Below are 16,669 nucleotides of genomic sequence, written 5' to 3' on the forward strand. Positions count from 1 at the left end.
TTGGGTGGAACGCTAATGGAAACTTTGGTGCAGAAAGGAACCTCCGCCTGGGTGGTTGTCCGGCAGGTGAAACGTTAATGGCAGTCCTGCTGCAGCTGGCCGGCGAGGGAAACGCTAAGGGGTGCTTCTACTGCAACTGGTCGGTGAGTGAAACGCTAAGGGGTGCCCTACTGCAACTGAGGAGCCTCCACCGGGGGAGGCGGGGGAGGCCCGTTCGCGTCGCCTCCCCCCAGGGCACCCCACGCCGTCTTTCGGCGCAGCATTGTAGGATGGCCAGACCAGTACAACAACTTGTTGGACACCACCTCGATGCCGTCCGGGTCTCGGCGCGTCGTGTTGCCTCCGGCCTATTCGCACAATGGTTCGCCACTGATGCCGCCTCACAGGCCGATGGATTTTGTAGGCGTGTTTTATAGCCCAAAGCCTACTAAAAGACAGACCAAGGCAGCCCAATGTTGCTACTCCGAGGAGGGAGGGACTGGGACTGTGTCACGTGGACGGTGAATTCCTTGGGATGGATGTTGCAGCAGGCTGCCATGTAAATAGTTGTTTCAAAATTATACATATACTGAGGACGTACAGTGTCGTCATCTATTCAAAAAGAGGGCAAGGGAGCCTTCAGCGAGGGGGAGAGAGAGAGAGAGAGAGAGAGAGAGAGAGAGAGTGTGAGAGAGAGAGAGAGAGACGTGCGCATCAAGTAGGCTATTTGGTACACGTACGACATAAAACGAGAGAGAGAGAGAGAGAGAGAGAGAGAGAGCGTGTACGATAATAGGCTACTTGGTGTATACACATAGAGCAACACGGGTCAGTTTTACGTACGAAAACACAAGCTGGGGGAAAACAAACTCAACGTTTACGTACACACAAATACCGGATAGGGTGTAACAGTACATACATCAAGCACAGAAACCTAAGACACAGAGCTATTTTGGGTTAGGGGACCTTTCCTTTCCTGTCCTTTTTATATCTGTGCTGCGTATTTTCAGTATTTACCGTAATTCATTTTGGGGGGGGTTTTGGATGAACCCCGACCTAGGGTCTTCTTAACTTCTCTTATTTAGTCAGCACACGAATCGACTCACTGGTGGTACATTCGGGTTATCAGTTGGAGTCGGGTTCGTCGTACTCAAATGACCCTTCAAGCTTCTGGTGTAAGTCACCCTCCAATTTATTAGCTAACGGGAGAGGGAGAGTCGTTTCTTCAAACGAGGAGTTACCATATTCGGGCTTATTTTCCCATCCCCTTGATCGATAGACAAGCATTTCAGTCATACAAAGACGTTCTCTCCAGTGACCCAGGCATATGCAATACATACACATTCATACCGTACAATCAGGGCACGTACGCACAGTCATACCATACAGTTTTTCACGTTCCCAGTGATGGTCTGCACTCCACGCACCACCTCACAGCACTTGTCTATGTCTTTCCCTACAGGGAGCACGGTGCGGTCCATGTCCACTCTATTCTTCAGTCGGAACTTCCGATGTAACCTACAGAGAAGAAAAGAAGGGGGGGGGGCAGCATTCAAAGCACATCAGCGCGCATAAACACGAAAAAGTTCTACTTACCACGTACCAGACTAGCTGCAGGAACGTATAATACCACAGATCTTGACTATCCTTTTTTTTTTTTTTTGTGTACTATATCCTTCCTTTCTACTATACCAAAAATGCTTCATTTCATTTGTCCTTAAATTCGAGTTCCCTCTTCGTGCATTTGTTTCCCAATTAGTCGTATATTATGGGACAAATACCATACCTTACATTCTACAGATACCTTAAGCTACGGCCAACCATTTTCTAACAACTCTGGAAAAAAAGACAGGTGTGACGGATACAATTTTTTTTTTCATCAATCCAAAATTTAGGCAAAGGGTCTGCATTATCTGTCTTCTATTGTTTGGGAATGACAGCCATTATTCAAAACCTTATCAACCTAGGCGATTGGTATGACGCTGATTCCATAATTCCTTCGAAAACCCTTTATTGTGAAAATGTCAGTATACAAATACGGGCCTACAACCGTATAGGCCGGCCACGGTGCAAGAGGCGTCGAGTATCATGAGCAACACTACCTTAGCGCGAAAATAAAATTGATCAATAATGAGAAGACCAGCATCAATAAGGTTGTTTGCATGCCCAGTCAGTACCCTCCCCGTCCCCCGCCCGCCATGTACAAAAAGGCCGTATACATATCTCTTAACATTAATGCCAAGTAACCGGAACGCCTATAAGGAGTTGTAGGTCCCTCCCACATCGGCGCCATTTTGGGGCGAGATTGGGTGGGCCCAGGGTACAGTCTAAATGTTTCCACTAACTAGCGGCCGGACCAGAATCCCTTTCGGTAGTTCATGAAATTTTTCAATAACGCCCACAGAAAGAACAGACAGCATGAACCGTGACTCGAAACCCGGTCATGCTGAGGTTCCACCGGAACTGATTCGAGTTGGTAGTCTACAGTGTCTCCTGGTACTTCAAACAGAAGCTGGCGTCAGCATGAGGGCACCACCATCTCGCAGCAACGCCGTGGTCCTTTCAGAGAGCGGGACAGCAGGCGTGTCTCTCTGCCGACGCCATGAATCAGTCTCTCTCACGGCACAAAATAGGGACAAGATGGCTGCCGCCTGGGACAAAGACAAGTTAACGTGGAATGATCGAGCAATAGTGGCGGTTGCCTCCACCGGAAGTCCGCGGGAGTCGAGGGCCAATGACTCCCGTAGAATCTGCAAAGCTGAGAGGACGTTTTCAAGGGTGGGGCCCATGCCCGAGCAGGCAAGCTTCCGAGTTCCAAGGTAGCCCAGAGCCATCTTAGTGGACCAGGCCCGAATCCGAAGAGCCGGCCGCCATTTTGAGAGTCCTGTGGCAGCAGCAGTTCTCCACCACAGCCACCGGAGTGGGTCCCCCCGACCAACCAACTGCGGGGGTCCACTTCTTGGGTGGAACGCTAATGGAAACTTTGGTGCAGAAAGGAACCTCCGCCTGGGTGGTTGTCCGGCAGGTGAAACGTTAATGGCAGTCCTGCTGCAGCTGGCCGGCGAGGGAAACGCTAAGAGGTGCTTCTACTGCAACTGGTCGGTGAGTGAAACGCTAAGGGGTGCCCTACTGCAACTGAGGAGCCTCCACCTGGGGAGGCGGGGGAGGCCCGTTCGCGTCGCCTCCCCCCAGGGCACCCCACGCCGTCTTTCGGCGCAGCATTGTAGGATGGCCAGACCAGTACAACAACTTGTTGGACACCACCTCGATGCCGTCCGGGTCTCGGCGCGTCGTGTTGCCTCCGGCCTATTCGCACAATGGTTCGCCACTGATGCCGCCTCACAGGCCGATGGATTTTGTAGGCGTGTTTTATAGCCCAAAGCCTACTAAAAGACAGACCAAGGCAGCCCAATGTTGCTACTCCGAGGAGGGAGGGACTGGGACTGTGTCACGTGGACGGTGAATTCCTTGGGATGGATGTTGCAGCAGGCTGCCATGTAAATAGTTGTTTCAAAAGAGTGTTTTAACATGTTTACCCTGTTGGAGTGTTGCATATACCTACAAGTTTATAAAGCGTTTCAATCATACTACTTTGTTGGAGTGTTGTATATATTTGTAATCTGGCAACGAACACAAGGATGTTACTGCATAACCAGAAAAGACATAGCCCAATTGTGCGCGATCTAGCCCAGTTCGGCGACGCCGATGGTGGGTATCAGCAGACTTCCATTTGTGTAGGGTTTTGTCGTTTTATTGGGCGGGGTGGGTGGTAGGGCAGACATGCTTAGGCAGCGAGAGCGACGGAGCCGAGCTACCTCGTGGCCATCTCGACCGTGAGCTTGGCTCCTTCCCCTAGTTTCATATTTTTCGCGAAGGGCTATTTCCTAGTGTTTCTTATTTTTGCAGGGTCAAAAGGATCCCACCAGTGGCCTACTGGTTTTGCTCGATCCCTTTTGTTTTTCTATAGCGATTTTTTATATGCCATAGTTTGCTATAAGCTACAGCGACTAGTCCATATTTAGTAAACATGTCCTTATTAGGGGTGCCTTCCAGTGGAGCCGGATGGTTCATCTCTAATAAGCGGTCCGGGCAGAACCAACTACCAATCAGTGGGGAGAAGATAGGCATGGCGGGTTACAACGGGGACAAAAGTCTGCACTACCTATCTTTTCACTGCTTGCAAAGACTAGACAGAATATCTCTATTCCATGTTATTTGTAAGCAGAGAATACCTCCAAAGAACCAATATCGAACAATCAGTGTTCGGACAATCAAACAATCAAATGGTGAGAAAGAGATAGGCACGACGGGTTACAACGGGGGACAAAAGTCCGCGCTACCTACCCTTCACTATCTGCAAAGACTAGACAGAATATTTCTATTCTACGTTATTTGCAAACAGAGAATATCTCAAAAGCACTATTCGTCAAAGACAATCAATGTTCGGACAATCAATCAGTGGGGAGAAAAATAGGCACGACCGATTACAAAGGGGGACAAAGGTCCGCGTTACCTACCATTCACTATCTGCAAAGGGGGAGGGAGTATTTCTATTCTTCCCCGTTTGTAGGCAGCGAATATCTCAAAAAGAACAATCAAATAAGCAATACTAGTATTTTCAATCAATCGTTTCGCAATTCGTCGTGTTACACGACCTTACCCGGACCGCATGGACAGTTTCTCGTCTTCCGCCTCCGGCGCCCGATCGTCCTCTACTCTCCGTATTTGCCGCGGCACTCCTGATGGTTCCCAGTCAGGACCGTAGATCACTAGAGAGAGGTCTGCTCGGAACCAGTGAAGTTCGGATGATCGGCTGCCAGACGAGGGTCTATCGGGCAGGAGCTCTTCCCGATCGTTGCAGTCGTTCACTCTGTCGTCGGGACCTCTCCCGTTGGATCCACGTGTCGCTGATGGGCCCCACGTTTGGGACGCCAATTGTTAAATGGTAGCGGCAGATTCAGTCGATAACCTTTCAAGTATTGCCTGGCGGTAACCGCCTCTTATACCATTTGATGATTAATCAATAAAAGAGGCAGGCGCCAGAGACTGGAAGGCAGGAAACAAAGTTTTATTCCGTCGGAGCAGAACACGTCAGATCGGACAGCAGGGTATCGTCTCGAGGTGCTCTAACCGCATCTCTGAGGCCTGGCCTCTTATACACAAGTTTATTGCTTTATTACACGTGACACATTCTTGTTGAGACTTTGATGTACGGAAAGGCATCCTTGGAATCCCCACCTCAAGCTCGTTCCCACACATATCTACAGCGGAAGTTCCCACCCCACCCACAGTAGGAGATGGCTATCACACAGCTGGACATTCCGCCAATTCCCGGGGATGTGTGCAACTGGTCGGGTCTCAGGGGGTGGGGGTCTTGTCCTACTGTAATCCCTTTGATGTGAGGTGTTTCCCTTACAGTAGGGGCAATAAACTGCATCTGCAGGGCTAGGTGATGGCCTGGGATTGGTTTGGACAATCGGGCGCAGAGGAAGGGGGTTATCAAGAGGATGTATGACCATGTATGGGATGAAAGGAGGTGTTGGTCAGGGGCAGGATGTGGTTCCGTGGCAGGGTCGCGCAGGAGGAGAGGGTTTATGGCCTATGCATGAGAGAGCGGGGGTGGTCAGCGCACGGGGGGGGTGTTCGCAGCGCCAGAGGGACGCGCTGGCGATCGGCAACGAGCAGGGAGAGGGGCCATGATGCCTAAAATGGTCGCCGTGTGTTGCTGCGTGCGGCGCTGGAGAGAGACAAGATGGCGCAGATAATGTTCAGTTATGAACTAAATTTCCACAGTGAGGCCCTAGCCTCCATTCGCCACAAGTCTTCTTAATTAACATGATCGAAGACTTACAGGTGCTCCCTCATACTTCTCTAAGAATTCCCTACTAAATAATTTTATTCATAAAAGGTGAAATCCCCTCCTCTGCTTCTCAAATAATCTTGTATTGAGGAGTATTCGGATGCACTGCATTCAGTTTTACAGTGATCTGCACTGGCTCTGCACTTTTGAGCAACTCAATTTCTTTTCCAGAAAATCCCCCAAACCTTCTAACTTACAGTATATCATAAATCTGGAGGTAAGTTTTCTGATGTGAGATCTGGTAACATTTTAATTCTTGCTTCTTCTGACTTTATTTTGAAGCCTAAATCCTCATCATTTATCTGAATACTGACACCATCGGCGTGCAGTAAATTACGCAGTTACGTTTACACAAGAGATGGTGTCCCAACAAATGAGATCTCATCTCAATGATTATGAATTCATGATCATTTGTAATTAAACCTGTTTTTACTGGGACATTTGAAATGCCTACAACTTGGACTTTTGTTCCTGAGAGGGGTCGGTTGGGATCCTCTACCAGCCTAACTGTAGAGCGGGTAGAACCTGTATTGATAAAAAATTATACTGGGAGGCCATTCACTTCTTCTTACGCAAAAGGACCATCCTAGTCTACCTCTAGGAATGCACTAAGCATGCAATCCTCATCCTCATTCACACACCAGCATTGTGACTGACTCTGTCCTGTAGGAACTCCAAGTGTTGGAGCAAATTGTGGAAAATCGTCATTAATCACAGAAGGTTTTTGCTGAAATTTCGTTTAAATCCCTGCATGGTAGTTTGTGTGTGTGTTGTTGCATGAATTGGTCTGAAGGCGAATTCCCATTGAATTTCCTTTGATTCTGCATGTTCTACATAGAAGCCGGTAGGGCTAGGATTATTGACTGTGTCACTCCATTCTGTGCCATTTGATCCATATTCTGTTCCATTTAGGGACCCATTTGTGACTCATTTTGAAATATATTTGGATTAAATCTACAATCCCATTTCCAGTGCTTAGAGTTTTATATAGCGCAAACTAAACCCGAGACATCAGTTATAAGAGCACTTTAGATGAGCACCAGTTTAGTTACAGAAGTGTCAGAATTGTTAATGAATCCACCACCTCTACCATGAGGACAGCCAATTCCACCTTGCACAAATTGCACACCATTGCATTGTGTATTAACAACTTGAACACCAGAACAAAAGAAAAATTAATGGTGGACTAAACAAAGTTTGTTTTTTTTCTTAAATCTGGTGAAGGTGGTTTTCAGGCACTTTTAAGAAAAAACTTTTTTTGTGATACCCCATCAATTCATCCTTTGTCAATTTCTTTTTAGTATTGCAACAGTCACCACAATACTTTGCATAGGCAAAGATTTCGTTCAACAATTTCACTTGCCAACATATCACATTTCGCTGAATATGTGCACTAATCACCCGAAACAATCTCAACACAAATGCAGAAACAAATTCCAAAACACCCTCTTTTGTGGAATCTTCAACTCCGCTATTATGTCTGTAAATCGGCAACAGTCTCTCATAATATCCATGTAATGACTCACCTGGATCTTACACTGTTTTCATGATTTTTGACCAGTTGACTTGTTTTTGGGAAACCTTTGTTTTCAAATGTTCGATAACCTGATTATATTTCTGCATAACAACTGGAGAAGGCTTATTGTGAAGGGCTGTCCTCTGTTGTTCTTCTGGCACTGTACCATAGTTTTATACTCAGTCCATAAATCTTGAGGCACAACAATTGAAAATAAAGCATCCAAATCTGTCCAAAGTACTTTTCTACCTCTGGATACCACTTCTCAAGCTCCTCTCTGAGCTTTGGGCAATTCTTTGTGAATGTGTAAAAATCACTCCTTGACCAGGGTACTTGTGCATATGTTCCTGCATGCATTTCTCTCAACGGACACTCTTTTTCAACAACCACTTCACATTTTTCTTCATTCTACTCTTTTTCGACATCCCAGGCGTATGAGGTGGTTCCGCCCATTCTTTCACTACTGATGGAGCAGGTAAAACAACATTTTGTATACCTCCTTTATTTGGCATGAAATTAATTGCGTAATCATTCTAAGAATTAACTCGTACTAATTAGTTTGAAGGGAGAAATCATTAACCAACCCTTACACCTTGATAAACACAAGACACACGTGGGACAAAATTGCTAATTGCATGGCAGAACAACTCATTAATTAACTGTGCTACGCAAACTAACTTTAGATTGTGTATATTAGTATTTTCCTAGCTTGTAGAAACATTTACAGCAATAATACTCACCATTCTGCAGTACTGAAAGCACAAACCATCACAAAAGCAACATGAATCATGCAATTCTCTATGTGGAGTACTAGCGTTTCCAGAAAGTGGTTCGTTTAGTTTGGCTGTATTACGAAATTTAAGAGAAAGAATGATGAGGTTAGAACTGAAACCCAGACCTACCCAGTTCGAGGCTTTGACTGAATGGGAAGAAGAGATGTATGAAAGGGAAAGGCATCGGAGTGGAAGAAGGTATAATTACATGTTTGGTACATATTGTGGTCAAGAAAGTCATGATGACAGAATGAGAAGTTGGCGGAATGCGAATATGACTGATGGTATGTTTCCTCTGAGAAATGCTGAAGAGACGAGTGGCAGGAAATGTACAGAAAAGAGAAATAACACAGGGTCAGAAAGTTATAGATGTGGAGTGAGTGAATCAGAAGATGAAGTGCTGGAGGACATGTTCTATAAAAATCCACCCCCATATCAACCGAATTCTACGTTACTGACGCCAAGTGCGCCGGTAAAAGAAACTGTGATGAATAAATATTTGGAGCAAACGCCACCTAATTTGGGAAAAATTAATCCATTTAAAGATTCTGAAATGCCACAACCCATTAGAACTGGAAATGAAAATTCAGCCGAGTTAGCTAGAACTACACTGGAATTAACGGAGAAAATGAGAGAGTTAACTAAGAATATGGAAGCGGTGACCATACCTGTAACTATAGGGCCGGTGATGCCTGTCTTTGATAAACAGAAAGATAGTGAGCATTGTTTAACAGTTCCCTACAATTGTGGTAAGCAAAAAGAAATCGAAAGAAGCGGTTCTGGAGGGAATGAATGGAAAATTATGGCAGGAACATCAGGTTTAAATACTCCTAAAAATTTAACTGTAAATCAAAGTCCAGTGAGTAAGACACTACTGACAACAGAATCTGCAACTGAAACCCCAGAGAGAATAACGGATAAAACAAGAATTGAGACAACCCCTGTAGGACCCACATCTGAAGAATTAAGTGATTGGTTAAGAAGTTTACAGAGAAAAGATACAGACCACAACCTTTAGATGTCGCAAAATTAAAGGTAACATCAGAAGAATTAATCGAAGGAACCATTCCAACTGACATATTAAAAGCATATCAGGACGAGGAGCTAATGTTCCTCTGCAAAAGTATAACTTTTTTTTTTTGAAGAAGAAAAACATCTTTATTATTATTGCTACACAAGGAAGCAAAACTGAACAAGTCCAGAACTTCCGAAATCTCAAACAATCTTAGTATCCTGTCAAGGTAATTGCAACTTGAAGCCAACTGAAAGTCTTTCCAGGACACGGGCGAACGCTTCAGAGACAAAGGTTGACACGATGTTGGGGTTCTTCTGCAGTAAGCCATATTTATCAGTCCAGCTATAAGTAGCTCCAGCTGTTCTGGGCCAGGAGTGTGGCAGGTGACATCCGGGAGACGCTTCATAGTCTCCATTCAGAAGCTCTATGCTCAGGTTTGCACCCCCGTAGCCGAAGAAGCTTACTTGGACCTCTGCCTCATCTTTCGCCTTTTACGCTTCAGCCTGCGCATACACTTCTTCCCCCACTTGGCTATCATCTCCGGAGGCTCAGCCTTCCAAGATGGCGCCAATGACAAGAGCAACATTTAAAAAGTATAACTTGTAGAGCGAGGACTATGCATGGAAAATTAGAAGAGACAGCGAGTGAAATGGGAATTGATTTTGAGAAAATAAGGTCATTACAAAAACCATATATGGTAGATTTTTCCGAAAAGGATATTAAAAACTTGAATACTGCAGGAAGACTGACCCAAATTAAAGAACTGATTGCCTTGTTAAGGAAATGGGGAGATGTGGATTGGTGGAAAAGTAGATGGTTCAGAAAAAGAGAGGAAACTACAGATAAGGCTTTCTCTGCATTTCCGGTGAGAGAAAAAGAGCCAGTGGTAACAGAATGTCCCATGAGAGAAATCCCAGGAGGAGGTTATGTGCATGTCCCTTGGACTAGACAGGATATTTTGTTGTTTACAAATGATTTCCCAAGGTTAAGAGAAAAATCAGTTGAATGGTACCGACAGGTAGAAAGGTTTGTCAAACTTTCAAAGGTGTTGTGGATAGATCTGAACGGTCTTTTTGATATAATTGTACCTGCAGATTTATGGGCAGAATGTAAAATTACCATAGATTGGCCAACGCAAGAGTATCCTAGGGATCCTAAGACGGGAGCCCCTGATCCGGATGTAATGAAAAAATATGATCAGGTAATTACCTTTTTGAAAAATAAAGTAGCTCCGAAAGAAACTGACTGGGTAAAAATTGACAGAACTCACCAAGAGGCTAAAGAATCTGTTCATGCATATTATGAGAGGTTATTGTTAGCCTTTAAGCAATATAGTGGAGATGAGAAATTAAGAAAAAAGGATCTGAGTCATTTTGTGTACAGATTTGTTTATGGTTTAAAGCCTGAGGTTAGTGAAATGATCAAACAATATACAGTAGATTTGCAGAATAAAAAGATAGTTGAGGTGTTACGACATGCAAAATATTTTAGTGATGAAATTGAAGCCAAACAACGTAAACTGAAAGAAAAAGCAATGTAGGCACAGGTTAAGGTAGCTGAGCGACAAGAAGCCCAGATGATCGAGCAAGCAAATGGTATGGGCCAAGCAAAACAAAAGCCTAATATTGGAAAAGGAAAAGGACAGGTCAGCATAGAAGAGGCTAAGAAGAAGTGGCCATGTCATAATTGCGGAAAATTAGGGCATTGGAAATCCGAGTGTAAATTGACACCGAGAGCTAATGGTGATAATTCATTATTGAATCCACAGGTGCAGAATGAGGTGAGCTGCCAACCGCCGCGACAGCAGCAGGTTGTTACCCAACAGTGTCAGGTGCCAAAGCCACCTTTTCCACAGCACGTAAATCCTCAGAGATACAGTAATGAGACAGGATTCTACACCGAGGAACAGGTAACAAAGCTACCGCACGCTAGTGCTGTTTCGCAGTATTGGCTACAGCGTGATGAGAGTGAGTCAGAAGAGAGTTATTGACGGTGCCTAGGAGAGGAAGAGGAGTGTGTACTTGGCGCAACTCTAGAGGTAGACCAGACAGGACCCTTTGTGGATGGAAAGGTGAATGAAGAGAACATTACTTTCCTAGTAGATACTGGTGCTACTCGTTCAACTGTTAGATCAGCTGACGTTAAAAATCTTCCTCTCTCTGGTGAAACAATCCAAGTAGTTGGAGTCTCAAACAAACAGATAAAAGCTTATCTTACGGCTCCTGTTAAGGTTAAAATAGGGAAATTCACCGACATGCATCAATTTGTCGTGTGTGACACTAGCCCAGTAAATCTGCTGGGGAGAGATTTGTTGTGCAAAATGAATTGCACTATTTTCTGTACCCCTGATGGCACAGCTTTTGAAACTCCTGATGAAAACGTACTGTATAGAATGACAATGGCAAAGTTTGAACCTGAAATCACTGTGGCATTTGTTGTATTTGAGCCGGAAGGATTGCCTCAAGAGTTGAAGAAAACCGTAAACCCTGAAGTATAGGATTTCACAGGAGAGGATATTGGATTGATGAAGAGGGTAGATCCTGTGAAAATAATTGTAAAAGGAGTAAATTACCCAAATATTCCTCACAATAAACTAACACCAGAAATAATTGCAGGAGTAACGCCCGTAATTGACAGAACAATTGAACAAGGAATTCTGAGAGAGATAATGAGTAGTCCATGTAATTCTCCAATCATGGGTTTGAAAAAACCGAATGGGACTTTTGGGATAGTACAGGATTTGCGAAAAGTGAATAAAATCGTTGTTCTATGCTGTCCCATTGTACCGAACCCTTCGGTAATCCTATATCAGATTCCCCATGATGCAGAATGGTACACAGTCATTGACTCATGCCATGCTTTCTTTTCTATACCATTGCACCCTGATAGCCAACAAATTTTTGCGTTCCGGTTTGGTGAGCGTATTCTAGCATGGTGCCGTATCCCTCAAGGGTATACAGAAAGTCCATCGATATTTAATCAGATTCTAAAGAAGTCCCTGGAAGATTTAAAAATGCACGAAAGTTCGGTGCTCGTGCAGTACATCAATGACATATTGGTGGCATCGAAGACACGAGAGGCATGTGTGGTGGACACAGTTGCACTGTTAAATTATTTGGCTGATGGAGGACTTAAAGTGTCCCCACCGAAATTACAGTTTTGTCAGAAATAAGTCCAATACTTACGTCACAAGATTGAAAAAGGCCTGAGAAAGGTGACTGTGGACAGGATTAGAATAATAAAAGGAATGAGAGCACCAATGACACAAAGAGAAGTCAGAATGTTTCTTGGGATGGTAGGATATTGTCGCCAGTGGATCAGCAACTTTTCGCTGATTGCAAAACCACTGGTACGCTTAACAAAAAGTGATGTAAAAGATCCCCTTGAGCTGAATAAAGAAGAGATGAAAGCTTTTAGACAATTGAGAGACAGCTTGTGTGAAGCACCAGCTCTTGGAATGCCTGATTACAAAAAGTAATTCGAGCTCTATAGCAGTGAGAGAGATGGATGTGCACTTTCTGTGTTGGTACAAAGGCATGGAAGATTGAGACAACCAATAGCCTATTTTTCAGCTGTGTTAGATCCCGTAGCTGTAGCTTTGCCTGGTTGTTTGAAAGCTGTTGCAGCCACGTGTAAAAGTTTGGAACAAAGTGAAGGAATTGTGATGGGATATCCTGTGAGAGTGTTTGTGCCCCATGATGTGGCAATCCTTTTGACAAGGAGTATGACGCATAGTCGTCAGACCAAATATGAAAAGGTCATTTTGGGTGCTACAAATGTGAGTCTTGTAAGGTGTACTAATGTAAACCCATAGACATTACTACCTGATGCTGTGCATGCGGAAGTGAAGGATGATGTTGATCATGACTGTTTGGAAGTGCTTGATTTTTGCACCAAACCGCGTCCGGACCTAAAAGATGTGCCTCTGAAAGAGAATGACTATGTGATGTTTGTGATTGGGTCATGCTTGCAAACTGGAGAAGGGATTTTGAGTGCTGCATATTCTGTATGTACCGTAGCGGCTGTGTTGGAAGCATCTTGTTTGAGAGGAGTACAATCTGCTCAAGTTGCCGAGTTGTTTGCACTCATTAGAGCATGCAAGTTGGGAAAGAATCTGCGAGTCACTGTGGTTACTGACAGTCAGTATGGGTTTGGAGTGGTGCATGACTTTGGGCAGATCTGGTCCCATAGAGGTTTCTTGATGTCGAGTGGAACTCCAATCAGAAATGCCGAAATGGTTGGAAAATTACTTGAGGCGATGCAGCTGCCTAAACAAATTGCAGTTATAAAATGTGCAGCACATACGAAGGGAACTGACTGTGTGTCGGCCGGCAATGAGTTTGCCAATGACATAGCACAATATTGTGCGCGAAATCAAAATTCCTTGAACCGTAATAGGGAGAGGGAAATGGAGTCATGTCCCTTGCTTTTTACTAACACTGTCAATACATGGGATGAAGTGAGGCAGTTACAGGAAGAGGCAGGGGAAGAGGAAAAAAAACAGTGGATAAAATCAGGATGTGCACCACGAGAGGCAGACAGAGTTTGGGTTTACCGCGATGGAAGTCCAGTAATGCCTGATAGCATGATCTCTACCATGGCACGTATGTACCATGGGCAGGCTCACATAGGTAGGGATGCCATGATTAGACTTTTCAAACAGACCTGGTATAATGCAAAGTTTTGGCTTATAGCTGAGAGCCTTTGTCAGAGATGCCTTATATGCAGCAATATAATCCAGGAAGGAAAACTGTGGTGAGTTTGAGAACCATAGGACAGGAGGGAGGTCCTTTCATTCGAATGCAGCTTGATTTCATTGAAATGCCCTCATGTAACAGGCTAAGGTACGTCCTGGTGATTGTCTGTCTGTTTTCACGATGGGTGGAGGCTTACCCGACCAGAGGAGTTACTGTAGCGAAACTCTTACTGAGAGAGTTCATTCCTAGGTTTGGTTTCCCAGTAACAATTGAATCAGATAGAGGAACACATTTCCAGAATGAAATTATAAAATTGATTTGTGAAGCATTGCATGTACAACAGAAACTGCATTGTGCCAACCGACCAGAAGCTTCTGGAGTGGTGGAGCAGATAAATGGCACCATAACGAACAGATTGGGGAAAATGTGTTTGGCCACAGGTCTAAAATGGCCAGATGTCTTACCTCTTGTACTCATGACAATTAGGTCAATTCCTGATAGGAACACTGGTCTGAGCCCCCATGAAATTATCATGGGTAGAGCAATGAGACATGTTCTCATTCCTGTCAACAAACTACTGCCTATATCTGATGACTTCGTCCTGGATTATTGCAAATGATTGGCTGATATGGTACATTCTGTGTTTCATCAGGTTGGACCAGATGCTACCACTCTTGGAAAGAAGCCAGCTCATGACTTGAGTCCTGGAGATTGGGTACACATCCAAGAACACAGAAGGAGAAATTGTCTGGTTTCACACGCTGGGGGAAACCACGTCAAGTGATTCTGACAACAACGACGGCTGTAAAGTGTGCAAAGGTAAAGAATTGGATTCATGCCAGTCACACTCTTCGAGTCCCCAGTCCTGCAAATCGATCTGAAGAAGAGCATCAGGAAGTGTCAGATACCAGCTCTGAATCAGAATAAGAAGAAACAAGAACAAGACAAACCCCAGGAGCAGGCAAAGCGGATTTGAGTCAAATTGTGGGTCAAGAGAATATACCACTAAGAAGACGACTTGAAACTTCTGATACCAGTTCTGAATCAGAGACAGAACAAGTGGGAACACGAGAGAGAATAAATGAGAATACTGGAGAAACTGAACAAGAAATCTTTGGTAAGGAAGTCCTGAGTACAAGCACAAGATAAATTCCGCTCGAAATCATAGAAATAGAAGGTGAGGAATTAGATACAGAGAGTGAGGGTAAGATAATTGCAGAAGACCCCCGAGGAGGTGTAGGGACAACACACACTCAGGTAGAAACAGGGACAGTTAGTCAGCAGGAAGATTGTGTGGAAGAAACACGAGGAGGGATAAATGTAGATAGTGAACCTGAGGTCCTGAGGATAAAATCCAAAGAAAGTAAGAGCCAGACTGATACCGAATCTGAGGAAAGTGAAGAAGAAATAAAAAGGGGAAGAACTTCAAGGAAAAGAGCTTGGAAAATGGAGCGAGAAGGGAAAGGAACAAAATTAAAGAGGCCGTCAAATGAAGAAATTTGGCCCAACAAACTCAAAAGATTGAGATAACGATTAACCAGAATAAAATCTTCTAATGGTGAACAAGTGAATGAAGTGTCTTGTCAAGAAAAATCAGAAGACACTGATCAGAAACACTAGCAAGGAGCAAAGAGGATAAAGAAACCAAACCAGAAGTACAAGTCACCGGAATGAACATATGTGGCACTTCCTGATATACAAGAGTAAGCGGATAGCCAAGAGAGTCTAGGAGTGACTGTGCAGGAAGTGGTTGAAGAAGAAGAAGATTCGGAAATCCTGAGAGTTATCTTGTCTGACATCAGAGAAGAAACGGATGATCAGGAAGTTCTGAACAAAGATTGTGAATCTAAAGACAAAGAAGATTCATGCATGGATTGAAATGACAAAGAAAATCACAAGGAATTAAAACTCCGGACCAGACACCTGACTAGGAAAGAACCAAGTAGGCAATCAAAGCCTTAGGTTTAGACAAAGGTAAATTGTTGACGAAAAGAGGTTAAGTCAAAAGACACTGATTATTACCGAAATGGCAAACAGAGAAAGTAGAAAACCTACATGTGGGTTTCTCCGAAGATGGTGTAAAATGTGTTTTTGTTGTACAGGATTACTAAAGCTTGTCTGGATCATATTAGCAATAACAATTTCATTTAGCGTAACATTTGAAGATATAGAAAAACACACCGAAAACAGGACTAATGAGGGAAAGATTGATGAAAGCCATGTTATAAAACCAGTAGATAGAACAGAACTTCACAAAGATAAGTCCATAAATGATTTTTCTAATGTTTTTTCATAGTTACAGTACGAGTATGTAAAGACTATGGAGGTTAGGGACTGCTACGTCTGCATGCAGTTACTTGTATCTGTGTCAGAATGTGTCACTTATCATCATCTTCCTTTGACATATGGGATAACTTGTAGTGTTTTAGCTAGTTTGTTTTATAAAACAGGGAAATTAGAATACTATTACACTGATGTAGATAATGTTTTCTCACAGATACCTGTAGTTCCTGAACTAAACAAGGTGATCCCTGGTAGAACATTAGGTGAATTTGTCTTGGAAAAAAGGGAGTTAACTTTAGAAGAAGTGTTTAAGAATAATCTTACTTGTGGTTTGAGAAAAGAAGAGAAAACCTTCCTGAACATGGTAGAGGAGAGGAGAGTTAAGATGCAAAGGAAAGTGTCTGGGGAAAAGATGGAAAAAACATTTTGGGATGTTGGAAAGGAAAATCATTTAAAGGGAGAAACAAATCCAGCAATGGCTTTAGATTGGCCCCAGAAAGGGAAATTGTGCATCAGTAGAGATAATACTGTTTATGATAATTATTT

The sequence above is a fragment of the Triturus cristatus genome, chromosome 8 (assembly GCF_964204655.1).
Source record: "Triturus cristatus chromosome 8, aTriCri1.1, whole genome shotgun sequence".
Lineage (NCBI taxonomy): Eukaryota > Metazoa > Chordata > Amphibia > Caudata > Salamandridae > Triturus > Triturus cristatus.